Genomic DNA, 16,405 nt, shown 5'->3' with positions numbered 1-16,405 from the left:
TGACTGTGAATGACTGGATTGAATGCGCGTTTATGATACCTGTTCATATGGCATATTCAATTTTTCGCATAACCCTAGCGAGGGGGTTCCTACGGGAGTTATACTATTCATTCACAATTTTGCTAAACGATGGCCCAAAAAGTTTTCCATTAACACAGCATTCTTTACATCGGCCTAGGCTCAGGGAGGCTCTTTATAATGAGATGACATTTTCTGAGATACTCGTATAACCTTTCTTCTTGTTTGGTAGGGTCGAATGCTTTCAGAGCATACTCAGATCCAGGAAGGAGTTCTTGTTTTCCTTGTGCTATCGTTCTCTCCAGCTGGTTAACATTCTCTTTCAGCTCTTGATAGAGAGTAGCTTGTCTTTCTTTCTCCTTCCTTTCCTTAGCACATTCTTTCAGAATATCATTGATGAGTAATGCCTGTTCCTTCAATTCGAGCTTCTTCTTTTTGTTCTCTTATTTATACTCTTCTACGAGTATCTCTTGGTATTTCATTTTTTCCTGAAGCTTACTATTCTGCACTTCTACTTCTTTTACCAGAGCTTGAAGAGAGCTTTTTTCCTTTTCCCACCGTGCCTCTTACTCTTCGAAGCTCATCTTTTCGGCCCTTGCCTCTTCCCTGAGTCTTCTCACTTTTCTTTTAAGGTTCCACTGTTGATCCTCTAACTGCTTTATTTGTTCTTGCAGTTGCGAGTTTTCGGTGTTTGCCTTCTGTAGTGAGTTAACCAGATGATTATTAGCTTCTTCTGATAGGATGTTTCGGCGAGGGTCACTGTCTTCGAATTCTGCAGTTAAGTGTTCTTGGTCCCTGTCAATCCTTCATTTAAGATAATTGCCCGTGGCACTCGGGCCTTTAGGCGACCTCTCTATCAGAGTGATGTTTTCCCAAGATTTGCGAGCTATTTTCAACCCTTCCTCTTCCATGAGCTCATGGTAGAAATGACCCTGATGGTATTTTTCGATGTTGATTCTGAACTGTGTTGAGCCGAATTGTCTCATTACTAATGCTGGAGTGTAACTTGTGTATCCAGTCACTCTGATTAGGGATACCGATTGATTATCTCCAGTGCCGACCAAAATGGATTGACCTGACGTCCACAACTTCCTCCAGCAGTAGTCATGGCTATTGAAGCTCAAAATCCGTTCTTGCCACTGCGGCTCATCCTTCGGGCTGATTACCAATCGGGTCATTTTCTCGATGAGAGGCTGGTCAAGATACCAAGTTAATCCCTTCATCTCCACAGGACACATATGACTAATGATCCAGAGGTGCAACAACTGAAAACAACACTTAATGGACCCCTTGCCTTGCTGTCTGCAGTAAGTGAGGGTTAAGAAAGTCTCGGCAAGTATTGCTGGTACTGGATTGACTTTCTGTTTCTCTACTGCCCAGAACATTTCCACAACACCGCAGGTTATGATTCCGGAAGGTCCAGGGAATAAGATCAAGCTGTAAATTGCTAAAGCTAGCATCAATGAAGCTAGATCCCACTGTTGATCTTAGATGCATTGATCCAACCCTTTCTTGAGGTAAGTCCAATACCACCCATGCGGGTTTCCTTTGACGGTTTCTCTCGCCTTTGCTTCTTCTGGTGGGATCCCCAGCATATGTGCGAGCTGTTTCCAGGTCTGCTTATGTTCGAGGTGTAGATAAATCCGATTATGCGCCGCATAAGGGATTTCCAGCAATGCTTGATATTCTTCCATAGTGGGAGCAGTATCGATGTCGTTGAAAGAGAACACTCCAAACTTAGGGTTCCAAACTGGCAACATGGCCTTTAGTGCCAGGACCCTAACTCGCATCAATGTTGCAATCCTCCCGTATTTCTTCTCAAATTGTGCTTTGACCTGATCGGGAAACGACTTCCAACCATTGGCCAGACCCTCGAGACTGTTCATTCTGACTTCAATCTTGCTCAGGTCCAATGGGGGTAATGAGCTAGTATCCCTTTGTGGGGGCACTGAGCTATGAGACGATTCGGGCCATGGTTTAGCATTTTGTTCTGATTTAAGAACTTCTTCTGCCGACTGACTCGAGGATGCCATGTTAAAAATGATGCTTATCCTTTTACAGACTTATTTCGGTGATGCCTGCAGGAAAAACTTGTTAGCATGATAAATTCAGGTAATCTTGAATTATACTATTGGTAGAGTGACACTTGCACATTTATCAAAGTAGGAAAATATGTAGGTTTTCTTAATAGTATGATTCAAGATTACCCTTAAAAATAAGAACAAAATAAAATAAACAGAATAGGGTAAGAGTAAGTATGCCCCTTTTGTCCTAAAGTAAAGGAAAGTCCTGATACCGGCTGGGTGCTACCTAATTGGACAGTTCTATCTTACAAGGTAGCTTGCTACGGCTTCCAGCTATCGTGATAGTTTAGCTCAAGGTCTAATTTTCTAAAAGCCACAGGTTCCAAAATTGCCCCTACTGTAAACAGTATAGCCCCATTCTATCCCCCATGATACTATCGGGAAAATTCCACGGGTATCACAGTGAATAGAACGAGTTTCAATTTGAGCAGAAGCCTTCACGGATACTAACGGGGTAAAAACCCACGGGTACCTCTACATGACCCCTCTTAATTTCCTAAAAGGGTAAGAAAGCCCGGGTATAGGGCTGAAGTGTGTGAGGACATTGTGTGAGTGTTCAGTGTGTGAAGGGACACCTTTACCTCTTCCCAATTCAGGGGGATTTTTATTTTTCCTTTTTTCTTTTAAATGAAGAGCGCTGTAGAAAGTAAAACAAGCAAGACAAGCAAAATGGTTAGCAGGAATAACAATAATTAACGTATAGAATTTTTGCGGAGTGAGCCCTCCTAACTATGATTTGATCGCAAAATTAAATCTACCTTTGGACCTCTAGACCGGGGTTAAGTTTTATGGTCCCCAGTGGAGTCGCCAAGCTGTCGCAAGGTGTTTTGCGGTTGCCTGGACGAACACTCACCGAAGTGGGAAAAGTGAGGAGTCGCCACTTTAATTTTGAGGGAAATTAAAGAAAACCATTTGTGAAAGTAAGTTAAAATAAAATCACTTCAAAAACAGAGATTCTAGGTTCGGGGTCTGTAAACGGGTGGGGAAGGTGTTAGGCACCCCACCTCGTCCCTCAACGAGGGTAAGCAGATTTAAATTCACGTTCTTCATAGTTAGGAGGGTTTGAATGGAAATGTTAATCCTTTTGACCGAAAGGAATATTTGATTTTTCACTAATCCGGATTACCTAGATACATAAGTAAATGAGACAACCTTAGTGAGTTGCTGTTGCGTATTAATTTTACTTCAGGGGGAATCATCTTACGTATTTGTTAAAATTTAATTACGGAATCGGATAAGAACTCTCCTCCGATCTCCTTTAAATATTTGAAAATTTTTAGGTTGAGAATCGGATAAGAACTCTCATCCGAATCTCTTTTAAATATTTATATATATTTTTTTAGGTTGAGAATCAGATAAGAACTCTCCTCCGATCTCTTAAATATTTGTTAGAGTTTTTAAGTGAGAATCCGATAAGAACTCTCCTCCGATCTCTTTTATTAAAATTTTAGGCGAGAATCAGATAAGAACTCTCCTCCAATCTCCTTTAAATGTTCATTAAAATTTTGAGTGAGAATCGGATAAGAACTCTCCATCGATCTCTTTTAAATATTTGTTAAAATTTTAGATTGAGAATCGGATAAGAACTCTCCTCCGATCTCCTTTTTAAATATTTATTAAAAATTTTAAGTGAGAATCGGATAAGAACTCTCCTCCGATCTCTTTTAAATATTTGTTAAAATTTTAGATTGAGAATCGGATAAGAACTCTCCTCCGATCTCCTTTTTAAATATTTATTAGAATTTTAGGTTGAGAACCGGATAAGAACTCTCCTCCGATCTCTTTTATTTTAATAGGAATCGGATAAGGACTTTTCCGATCTCTCGAAACTTGATTACAGCTACCCGTCATGAAATCTTAGAACTAAGGGTTCTGGCATTTAAAGATGCCAGGGCTCGGAATAAGGCTTCTTTTAACTCATTGGTACCTTGTAACTAGTCAGGGGATACCAAACCGAATTTTCCGACCTTCCTATGTGGTCGCCTTACCAGTACCTTTTGATACCCGATCTATCCCATTTATCTATCTTAAGGTTCGGTTTTACTATGCCTTGTGACGTCTTACTCAATTGTCTTTTGCATTATTCTAGTGATTCGGCCTTACTATTTTCCCGACTTATTGTTCAGACCTTTCATTATTTTAAAGAGACCCTTAAGATACAGTTACCTACATTTTATCCGACCACTTATATGCTACTCGGGACTAGAAGACTTATGTTCAGGAATAACAAAGATTAACAAAAAGAATGGACTGGTCAACACAGAAGTAAACTCGAGAATAACCTTCTTCGTGTTCTTTAGCGCAATATAAACTTGGAGAAAATTATATATATATATAAAGAACAAAAGAAATACATAAAATAAGAACAAGTACTTAATAAAAAAAGCAATATGAGCACTCACCTGTGGGGAATCGGATCTATTGAACTAACTACGGGATCACAGAACGTAATGGGGGCCGCAGGCTGGTAACCTGAAGACTAAGGTTCATCTTGAAATGAAGAATACCTTGCTAAAATGCCGACTGATCAAAATTATAGCCGAGTATGAATGAAGTTGAGCTTGGACAATGGGAGTAGAAATAAATATAATAAAGACAATAAGTGAGAATGTCACAGGATAATGAACGAACTGAAAATGGAGAGTTTCAGTATTCAGAAATCCCTTTGCAAGAAAATACTTCAAAAAACTGGTTTCAAAAGTCTTTCCTACGAAAGCTCAAGGATAGCAGAGTAACGAGCTGAATTAAGTTTCAGAGTCCTTCCGCTATATTCACTATTCTTTTTTCGCCCCTGCATGCTTTTTCATACAGTATTTATAGGAACCGGTGTCATCAAGGGTCAGGATCTATTTTGAGGGAGATGGAGGGTCAGGATTTCAAAGGACATGATCTGAGGCACAGGAATTAAAGAGAATCAGAACGGACGGCCTAGATCCCCTTCAGAATATTTGTCATTTTCTTCTTCTAATCTGACAGTCCCAAATTCTCTTGTCCGGGGCGATCCGAGGGCTGGGAATAAAAGGCGCCGGTCTTGTCGTCTTCTTCTTTGATCCAAGGGCTCCGGACTCGTCCTTACAAATGAGATCAACGGTGGAGATTGAGATGTACAGCACTGTCGTGACATACTCTGGCACTTGTCAGAAATGCGGGCGATTCTGAGGCGTGCGGTAGGGATCTCGTCTGCCACGCTTTAACTACCTCGGCTCTGATTATGACGATGATTAGCGGAAGTTTGTCTTATTCTTTTTGCTATCCGACCTCCTTTCTTTTCCGATCTTCCTAACACGCTCTTTTCCGATCCTTCATGTCGGTCTCCCTTCTACCGATCTTTACCACACCGGTCTTCCTTTTTATCGGGTTCGGTCCAGTTAAAGCATTTATTTCTCTCAATTCTCGAGGCGTCCGCTTCGTTTTCTGCTTGCAATAAATGCTCAAATTTTCCTATATATACCTTCAACCGGGAAGCCCTACCTCATTTGACTTTCTCCCCTATTCTCCTCATTTTTCCTGTTCTAGCTGCTTCGGCAACAATCCCGGACAAGATGACCGCTTTTAATCTTTTTCCGATTGCCCTCTTTGTTCCTTGCCTGAAAATTTATGATCCCAGTGATCGAAAAATCATGATGACCTTATCTGATGACAGTGAGAGAACTGGACTAATTAACCGATCTGGATCGAGGACCTCGATCGTGCTGATCTCGAATCGTTCGCTCGATATAATCGGCGAACTGATTTCGGGCGAGAAGACTGCTAATATTCTCCTCAACATCGTGATCGCTCTGGCGTTCATCGGCTCCTTCCACACCGGGTGTTCTGACGGCGCTCGCTGAGCGGTAACTTTGATGACGACCTCTCTCATTCTCATGAGAGTCATAGTCCCCCCAGCTGGTCTCCTGGTCAAACACATCTTTTGACTCAGCCACGAGACTAGGCTTTGACATAGGCCTTTTAGATAGTATGTTCCACCGATCTTTAAAGATTGCCGTTATGATGTAATCAGACCTTTAATGTAATCTGATCTCTAGAGATCGCCCAAATGATGTAATCCGACCTTTTGGAAATAAAATTTTATTTTGTCAGTTATCACTTTATTATTATTGCATTGATTATTCTCCGATCTCTGGTGTATTTATCCGATCCGACTCTTAATTTGAATGACCTTATCCGATCTGTAATTCAAAACCCCTTAATCTGCCGCTCTATAGTTAATCGATCTTTTTATGGAATCTTTGGAATATTCGTGAGACGTGTCAGAACAGCTGGCGAGTCCCGCTAACCGATGCACCGCTTAGAACATTGTGAGCATTAAATGCTCGGACGAGTATAAATAGGGGTGGGGTTAGCCAGTTGCTCCCTTATGTCATTTTCAGTTTCTCGCGAACAACTTTAAAATTCTCTCATTTTCTCTAGTTCTTCCGACACCGATCAGACTCCGGTAAGGGTTTTGATCCTTCTTCTAGTATAAATTCCTTGTTTCTTTTGAAAATGAGCGGCGCCGAGGGTCAGAGAGTGGCAAGCCCGACTTATTGTTCAGATCTCGTGGTCATCTGATGAGGTGGAGGTGGTCGGACCAAGCGTGCGACCTGAACCTTCTAGGGTCCCTGTTCCAGCTCGAGGGCAAGCAGCACCATCAAGGCCTGTACCTTCTTCAGGGAGGGAGAATCTTCCCATGGACGAGTTACCATCGGTCCTTCAAGAAACCGATCTGCAGTCGTTCAGCCAAGAGTATAACATTCGCCCTGATTCCTACGAATTGATTAGGTGTCACAGCGATCTCCGTGCCGATCACTTCTTCGAGGAGAACGATATGATCATGATCTACGAAGAACAATTAAAAGCCGGTCTACGGTTCCCTTTGGACGACTTCTTCAAGGAAGTTTTAAAATATCACCAAGTGTGCATCGCTCAAGTTCACCCGAACTCGTGGCGGATCTTAGTAGCCTTCCGAGGCCTATGCCGAGCTAAGGGGCTCCGACCTACAGCTAAGGTATTCGCCGAACTGCATAGGCTGACTCGTCGAAAGGACGACGAGTATTGGTTCTTCCAGGCGAAACCCCATTGTGGGCTTTTTACCGATCTGCCCTCCTCCCTGAAGAATTGGAAGAACCGCTTCTTTATCCTGAGGAGTAAAATTCCGAACGGCTTTGAGGGCTTCCCTCGTAGCTGGCTGCACCAGGGCCCTGTACTTCTGAAGCGCATCACCTTAAATAGAGAAGAGGGCCTGATGGTGATGGAGCTGAAAGATCAGGCGGGCAAAGAGAAGTTCTCTTGTTTGGACGCAGTTACTGCCGAACTGCATCACTGGACAATGGAATTGATCACCGGCGAAGATCGCGGGCTTCAGCTCTCTGACCTCGGCATCGGTATTTTCTATATCTCAGACCTTTGGACCTTAGCGATCTCACTGACCTCTTCTTTGTGCAGGTATGGCAAGCAGCGAAGCCTCCAAGGAGAGCCGAAAGCGAAAGAGAGAAGTCTCCCGGAAGGTGCGGGAGATGAAGCAATCCGAACTGCTCCAGACACCCAGGCATGAGACTGAAGAGATGCAAGGGGGCTCATCTCAACCTTCGAGGCAGCCGATCCCCGAGGTAGAAGTGATCCGATCTCCTCCTCGCCAAGAAGAGCCGCCTCCAGCTCCTTCAGTTGCTTCAGGTGCGGAAGGGGGTCCTTCTCAACCTACCACACGGATCCTCTCTTGCGGTGCTCAAGTGCTGATCCATTCCTTGGAGAAGAACTGAACTGTTCGGGAGAATCCGGGTTTGGCTAAAGTCCTGGGTGCTTCTATTTGCCTTTGGGAGGATCGGGACAAGCTGTCTCCGGACAACCTTGATGATATCCTGACCCAATCCATGAGCCTGAACATGGAGTGCTTGGTGAATCAGCACATCGTCCGAGAGAAGGCTCACCGCCTGGGTAAGGAGGTCGAGAAGATGGGTCATGAAGTGGCTTCCCTCTGATCCCAACTGTCATCCGCTCAGAACTACATATCTGAAATTGAGGGGCGGATGAAGTTCTATGAGGACAAGCTGGCCGAGCAAGCTCGTGTTCTAGCCGAGCGAGATCGTGTTCTTGAAGAGATTCAGGCGCTCCGGGCTGGTGAAGTTGCTCAGCTCACTGAGGAGCTCAAAGCGAAAGAGGAAGAGGCGGTGACAAGGGAGGCCGGCGCTTATGTGAATGCTCACAGGGATCTCCTGGCCGAGCTCAAGAATCGGTACCCCGAGGAGGACTTCTCTTGGATGGTAGATCTGGCTCCCCAGGACGAGGGTGAGGATAGCGAGGAGGAGGCTGAGGGTGAGAGAGGAGATGAGCAAAATGTAGATCAGGCTGGGGGTGATCCTCCAGCCGAATGACTTGTACAAACTTTAATATGAAATGAAATTCGCTTTTTGTTCAGTGAATGGATGTGATCGAAAAATCTCCAAATTACTTAAGCACTTGATTGTCTGAGCATATTAAAACAACTAAAGGTGATTATTAATCTAAGTGTAAGAGGTCAAAAAACACCATAAGCATGAGATCGGCAGGGAACCAACGCTAAACAGGACTTGATTTAAAATTGGAAATTTGGCTTGAGTACTTAAGATCGGGATCGCCATTAAACCGGATTGGAACCTTAACTTGATTATTCCTAAACTTTTAAAATGAAGATCTAGTGCTGGTTCAGTTTCGTCTGACGAGAGAGATCGGGAATGTAATTGACTACTCAGGAGATTTGACAATTGGTTTGAGAGATCGGAAATGCTTTAAGTGACATGGGGACTTAGTATTGATTTGATTCCTTTTGAGGAGAGGTCGGAAATGTGATTGTTCGGTAAAGAGAGATCGGAAATGTAATTGGCTGGCAAAAGGAGACTTGGTACTGGGGATCAGTTTCGAAATTTATTGATTTTGGGGATCGGCCAAAATATGGTGTCGACAATTATGTACACTCTGGCTGAAGTACCACCCTGTTCTGGCTAGTTCACTGTGCTCTGACTTCTAGGTGTACTACCCCTACCTCTGCCTTTGCCTCTTCTAACTGTTAGTGAACTTCTCAGGGTAGAGGCTTGGGCTGATCCCTCTGAAATAGTAGGTAACCCAGACCTATGTGCATTAGTACAATCACGGGAAAAATGACCGGTCCCTCCACAATTATAGCATTCTCTTGTGGCTCTATAACATACCCCACCGTGTGTCCTGCCACATATCTCACAAAGATGGACCGATAGTGCACCTCTGGGTGTTCACTGGGTCTACTGACTAGGTCGGGGTGGTCTCTGTTCAGTGAATCTACCTCTACTGTACCTCTGACCATGCTATCCCCCAAATTCTTTTCTCTTACCCAGGCGACTACTGGAGCTTTGCCCTCCAAACCTTCCACTCTTTTCTTTTTCTCCTGCCCCCTTCTTAGCTGCTCCTTCTAATTCGATCCTCTCTAGTTTTAGGGCCTGTGAGATCAGCTTTAAGAAATTCTGGTATCGAAACTCCACTACTTGCATTCTCAAATTAGGCCTTAACCCAGTCTCAAAGCGTTTACACTGATCTCTGGCAGTGGTAAGCAGGCTTTCCACATATTGACTCAGCCTGGAGAAGCCTCTCTCATACTCTACTACTATTTTGCCCCCTTGTTTCAAACTCAGAAACTCTTATAGATTCATGTTGACGTATGTATCGGGGACCCATTTCTGTCAGAATTCCCTCAAAAAATCTGACCAAGTCAAGACAGGAGGTTCTACTAAGCTCTGGGGGATAGTATTCCACCACTCATTGGCATCCCCTTGCAATAGAGAGACCGAGTACTGAAACTTTAGTTCTTCTGTGCAATGTAACTTCTTGAACACTCTTTTCATTCTTTCTAACCACTGCTCAGCTTCTAACGGATCCACAGTCCCCTTAAATTCTGTTGCCCCATACTTCATCAGTTTGTCATACTGCCTGGCTGAAGGCTGTGGTTGTGCTGCTGGGGTTTGAATTAGGGCTTGGGTGGGCATACCTCCAGCCATTTGCTGAAATATGGCAGCTATCTGCTGAGCAAATTGAGCAGGAAACTACAGTATTGGTAGAGCTGGAGTGGCTAACCCACTAACATTCTGGAGAGCTGAGGCTTCCCCCTACGCCTCAGTCTCAACAGACTGCTCAACTGAGCGATCCCCTTCTTCCATATTCAATGAGAGGATATTTTATCTCCTGAACAAACAACACAAGGAGATTTCCTTCCATTAATTCATACTCATAATGTTAATGCATCATATGTATCAATTAAGAATACTTGAGCAGTTGTACTAATCAAAGAAATATTTCAAATTCAGAGTCAAAACTCATTCAAAACATAGCTCTGATACCACTAAAACATTTCACACATTACCCATCTGGAAGGCATAACATGATCCCGTAGTATATTTAATGAATTACCGAACTTCGCCTACCGATAACTCATTAAATTTACTACAAGGGATTTTGAACAATATCAATTCATTTTAAATTAATTGTAAAGTGATGTTGAACCATTATTAAGAGGTCTTTAAGTTCAATTTATGTTATGTACTAAAATTTTGGTTAATTTGACTTTTAAAAATTTTTTCATAAATTTTATAAAAATTTCGGTAGAGTGCCGGCCGTAATTTGAGAAAACAGTTCTTCAAAACCTAAAAAGAAAACACTTCCAATATGTATTTCTCAATCACAACTTTAAACTCAGTTCACATCAACACAATTGCAATATTTTTTCAATAAACCTCAATATTATTTCATTTAAATTAATTTACATACAAAAATCTAAATTCCAAAGAAAGAAAATAAAGAATAATATCATTACAAACTTTACTGTACAACTACTCAACTAGTTCAATAGATACATATGAATAAAAATATTTACATCAAAAGATATTATATGGGTATAAATAATATACCCATACAAAATCCTCAAAAGATGCTTCTTGACCACTATAGCAGCTCACTCTGCTACTTTATCCTTTCTCCTATCTGTGACAGCAATAAAAAGTCATCATTGAGTAATTTTACTCAGTGGTGCACAATAAAAATTTAAAGTTGCTGAATATAAAAGCATACATCGATAAACAGATATTTAAACCCTTTCACAATCACATTTTCACGAAATTGATGTCAACATTTATAATACCATTTTATCAAAATAATTTATAAATTATAGTGTTGCCAATCAATAACACAACTTAGGTCATGACACAAAATTTTTAATCAATGCCATATTGTACACTACGACAAAGCAATCTCAACCCCACTAATCAAAATCAATGAGGGAGGTGGCTAGCTAGCTATATGAGTACTCATCCAATCTTAACCTCAGACTGGCAAGCCAAAGAAGATGAACATAGTCAAACTCAACCCAATAAATGGAGGAGGAATATAGTGATATTACCATGCTAAGTGTGAATCCAAAACCAAATTCAAAATCATATTATTGAAACATTTCATGTAAAATATTAAGCAATTTTTATTCCAAATTTTCATTTATAAAGTAGGCAACACAACATTTCTCAAGCAATTAATAAGCACAATTTATTTCCAAAACGTATTCAAATAAATTTTCCATTAGCAAACAAGAAGTGAAAAATTATTGTGCACAAACCTCGTATTTTAGCTCTTTCTTAATTCACTCCAGTCTATTTCCTTCCTCTGAAGGTTCTTTTGCCACTGAAATACAAAATTAAAGTGTTTCAATATTCATTCCCAATTATTTCTTACAATAATTCTAACAACTAAATTTTTGCATTTAAAATTTACTTATAAGGTCTTCTAAGTTGAGTTCTTTGTATTTAAGATTATGGGGTTACTATTTACTTAACCAATTAGGTCAAATGTTGACTTTTTTTATACTTAAGAGGTATAATAGTTCTTATTACCCCCACATACCACATTTTGTATTACAATAGTGTTGGCACTGGTTACCAATTGAAATTCAAAACTCCCTAAGTGAAATTCTAAAAATTCAGTTTTGGTCACTTGAATTTACTATTTCATTGGACTAATCTACAGTGAAAATTTAGCTAAACTTTCTTTATCAAAGTTGTTCCTTATTGTGTCTAGTTTAATTCTCTTTTTGAATAACTCCATTTAAATTTTTGTAGCTCAAGTTATGCTACTTTTGCTAAGGCTGGCCGAATTGATCAAAACCCAAAAATTCTAGGCACATTAGGGTACTGGCAGATTTGGTGAGCTAATTTTGGTTAGCAATTTGACTAGATTATAGTCAGAATTTGAGTTTGTGTTCTTAATAAAAGTTATTTTATTATGTCTAAGCTTTCCATTGGTATAAAAATCATGTCATTCAGACCTTTCTACACCAAGTTATGACCATTTGAACAAGTACTGTTCATATGGTCAATTTTGTTTAGTGGTAGGGTACCTAATCCGGATTGAACCTAATTTTACACCAACTTGTGGTCAATTTTAGGGTAAGGTTTCTACATGAAAATTATTGCTTTGGGTCTTAATTTTCATCTCCAATTGGAGCAATAAAATTTTAGTTCTAGCCATTTGAGTGGGCAATGGTCAAGCCGTCCAGATTTGGGCATTACCACATTCGATTCCATTTCAATTCCATGCATTCACATGCACTTATAAACACACCAATTGACCAATTTAAGCATCAACATTGTCAATTGGTCATCAATTTACCAAAATCCCCAATTTTCCCCAATTTCCATAAACCCTAATTTGGCATCTTCTCCATCTCTTTCAATTCATACAATTTAAGTCATTCAAAACATACAACCCAAGAAAATGATGCATCTAGGCTCAATTACATGTTCAATTTCATTCAATTCCATCAAACCCTAATTCCCTCATGTTGGCCGAATTTCCTAGGTTCCCTAACATGCATGATTTTCATGGTTCTTTATATAATTTTATCAATTTCAACTATATTTCATGCATAGACTATGAACATGGTGAAAGAGTTGGCTTACCTTATTTAAGCAAATTTTCCTCTTCTCCAATCTTTAATTTCCTTCTTCCTTTTCGCTCCCAAGTGATGTATCTAGGTCTAAGGGTGAGATTTTGTGTTGGGGTTTAGGAAATTGATGGGAAAAAACTAGGGAAATTCAAGCTTTCTAAGTCCAGAAATGGTGGAACATGAGAGAGAGAGGAGAGAGAGAGAGGGGATGGCAAAGGGGTAGAGAAGAAGACTAAATTTTTTTCTTTTTTTATTTCATTTCTTTCTTTTTATATTTATCGCAAAATAATTAAATTAAATTAAAATTCTTTATTGTGTCATGCTTGCATCATGGATGATGTCATAAATCATTTTAAATTTGGATTTTTCATTTTCTTTTTCTTTTCTTTCACACACCTCTTCACTTTTAATCAATCTTTCATAACTTTAATTTCCTATATTTTAATGGATATTTAAGCCAAAAGTCACCTCTAAGGGTGAATTGATCATTTTGCCCCTTTTCGGTCTGATCCATTTTTCCAATAGCACTAGGTTACTTCCTGAACTTTGATTCAATTATTTGAGCTGGTTCTATATTCTTTTCTATAATTTTCACATTACCGTTAGCTTCACAATAATTCTTACGCCTAGGGTGCCATAGGGTCCCACTCGAAATTAGGGCAACGATTGAGCTCGCAGTCACTTTCCAGTTTGATCACCCATCGCTGTGGCCTCGGCTCATTTAACCCATTATGCCTTGTTTTCTTCATTTGCATTTAACCTTCATGTAATAGCTATTAATTTTCATTCATGGCTTTTCTAGGTGACTTAAATATGGTTCTAAACCCCTTGACTGTCCGGACCGACGCTAGTCACTAGAACAGTGGAATGTATAGAACTAATGAATATAAAGGTGTTACAAAGTGGCTCCAAGTTCTTGTGCAAAAGACATGATTGGTTGCAATTCATTGTCAATCTCTAGATGTGTTAATAGTGATGTAACATCACTCAGAGTTAATGGTAACTCATTTGATGGAATTGTAGCTAGGACATCCATTGTATTGGCTGATTTCTTGAATGAAATCCATGGTGATTGTTCACTTTTATTCCCCCAAGCTCCAAATAAGAAGATGAGGTTTCAAGAGTTTATTAATGATGAAAGTAAACTTGGCCAACTTGAAAATGGTATTACTCAAATGAATTGTGACTGTAAATTATGTTTCATTAGAGTTTTTCTCCGCGCATATAAAAATGGTGCTTTTAAAGAAGGAGCAGTTATATGTGCACCTAGTCTTAGTGATGTGTCACTATGGACTTCTAGGTATTCTTCCAAAACTTCTTGTTCTTATTGATGATTACTTGTCACTTTAAAAGTCTGAGGTTCGCTTGATTATGTGAATTCTTGTTGAAATTATATTAGCATCCATTGGTAGCTGTGAATTTCAAATGATGAGGTATTCAATCTAATACTCAACTCAACTCAATTCAACTAAGCCTTTATCCCAAAAATTTATTAGGGTCGGCTATATAGATTATCTTTCTCCACTCTAAATGATTTTGGGTTAAATCTTCAAAAATGTGTAATACCACTCCATCCAAGCTAATTCCTTTCCTATCACTAGTTTGGCCTTTACTAAACTTACAATGCATGTATTTTGTCTTCGTTCTACTTAACTTAAAGCCTTTTGACTCTAGAGTACTTTTCTAAAGTTCTAACTTTCTATTGACTCCTTCTCGCATTTCATTTATCAGAACTATATTATCCGCAAACATCATGCACCAAGGGACACTCTCTTATATATATTTCGTCAGTTCATCTAGAACTAATGTAAAAAGGTAAGGGCTCACAGCTGAATCTTAGTGTAATCCAACTGAGATAGGAAAATCTCTTGTGTCCCTTATCACTATGCTCACAATAGTAGTTGCTCCTTCATATATATCTTTCAACACTTGTATGTACCTAATAGATATCCTCTTTTATTCTAACACTCTCCATAAAACATCTCTTATAACACTATCATAAGCCTTCTCCAAATAGATAAAAACCATGTAGATCTTTCATCCCATCTCTATATTTCTCCATTAAGCTTCTAATGAGAAAGATCGCTTCCATAGTTAAACGATCTGGCATGAAGCTAAATTGATTGGGAGAGATAGAAGTGTCATGACATAGTCGATGTTCCAGAACTCTCTCCCATAACTTCATAGTATGGCTCATGAGTTTAATTCCTCTATAGTTTGTGCAACTCTGTATGTCTTCCTTATTTTTAAAAATAAGTATTAAAATACTCCTCCTCTATTCATCAGGCATTTTCTTTTAGTCTAGAATCTTTTTAAGCAATTTAGTTAATCATGTCACTTTCATATCTCCTAAACACTTCCACACTTCAATTGGTATTCCATCGAGTCTACAGGCTTTACCCATTTTTATTCTCTTAAGTGCTTTCTTTACTTTTGAAGATCTAATCTTTCTAGTGTAATTCACATTTTTTTTCTATTGCTCTGTAGTCTATATTCATGCTATTACTACTTTGACTATTATTAAAGAGATCATCAAAATAATTTCTCCATGTTTCTTTAATGTCTTCATCTTTCACCAACACTTTTACTTCTTTATCCTTAATACACCTTACTTGATTCAGATCTTGACATTTTTTTATCTCTCCTCCTTGCTAATCTATAAATATCTTTCTCCCCTTCTTTAGTTCTAAGTTTCTCATATAACTTTTTAAAGTCCTGTGCTCTTGCTTGACTAACTGCCTTTTTTACCTCTTTGTTTGCTATCTTGTATTATTCATAAGCCTCATTATTATCACACTTAGGTAATTTCTTATACTATTCCCTCTTTCTCTTCACTGCCTTTTGTACTTCCACATTCCAACACCATCTCTCTTTTGAGGGTGGTCCATGTCCTCTAGACTCTCCATGTAGACCCTTATTTTGTGATAAATATGTGCATTGAAGCTGTGGGAAACCCGATGATGAAAAATTATATGACTGTAAGATGTAATTGAAGGCATGGAGCTGAATTATTAATTTCATGGTATGATCTTGAAAAAAGAATAATAATATATTTTTTTGGGAAATTAATTTTATTAAATTTAAATAAAATTTTATTTTGTTTAAATTTAATATGGATAGCTCTTAAATGGATCTAATTAAGTTTAATTGGACCCCATGGGCCTAAGAAAGCCTAGTTAAAAATTTTAAATATGACCCATTTAATTTATTTTCTGAAAAATAAAATAAGAAAATATCTTTTTCTCTATCTCTCTTCCATACAAACTCTCTTTTCCACTCGGCCCCACTCTCTTTCTTACACCCTATTGGTGCTGCCCCTTTTTTTCTCTTTTTCTATTGGTTGAAACACCTTACCTAAATCTCATTCTCACCCAAATTCTGTAACCTCAGT

The 16,405-nt window shown here is 39.3% G+C and overlaps 1 pseudogene; it reads left to right on the top strand.

Annotated features, from left to right (window-relative positions):
- The window catches only part of LOC110647728 (ribonucleases P/MRP protein subunit POP1-like), a 69,215-nt pseudogene that overhangs the window by 32,958 nt on the left and 19,852 nt on the right, over window positions 1–16,405 (top strand).

The sequence above is a fragment of the Hevea brasiliensis genome, chromosome 16 (assembly GCF_030052815.1).
Source record: "Hevea brasiliensis isolate MT/VB/25A 57/8 chromosome 16, ASM3005281v1, whole genome shotgun sequence".
NCBI lineage: Eukaryota > Viridiplantae > Streptophyta > Magnoliopsida > Malpighiales > Euphorbiaceae > Hevea > Hevea brasiliensis.
This window is presented reverse-complemented; position numbering and strand designations above follow the sequence as displayed.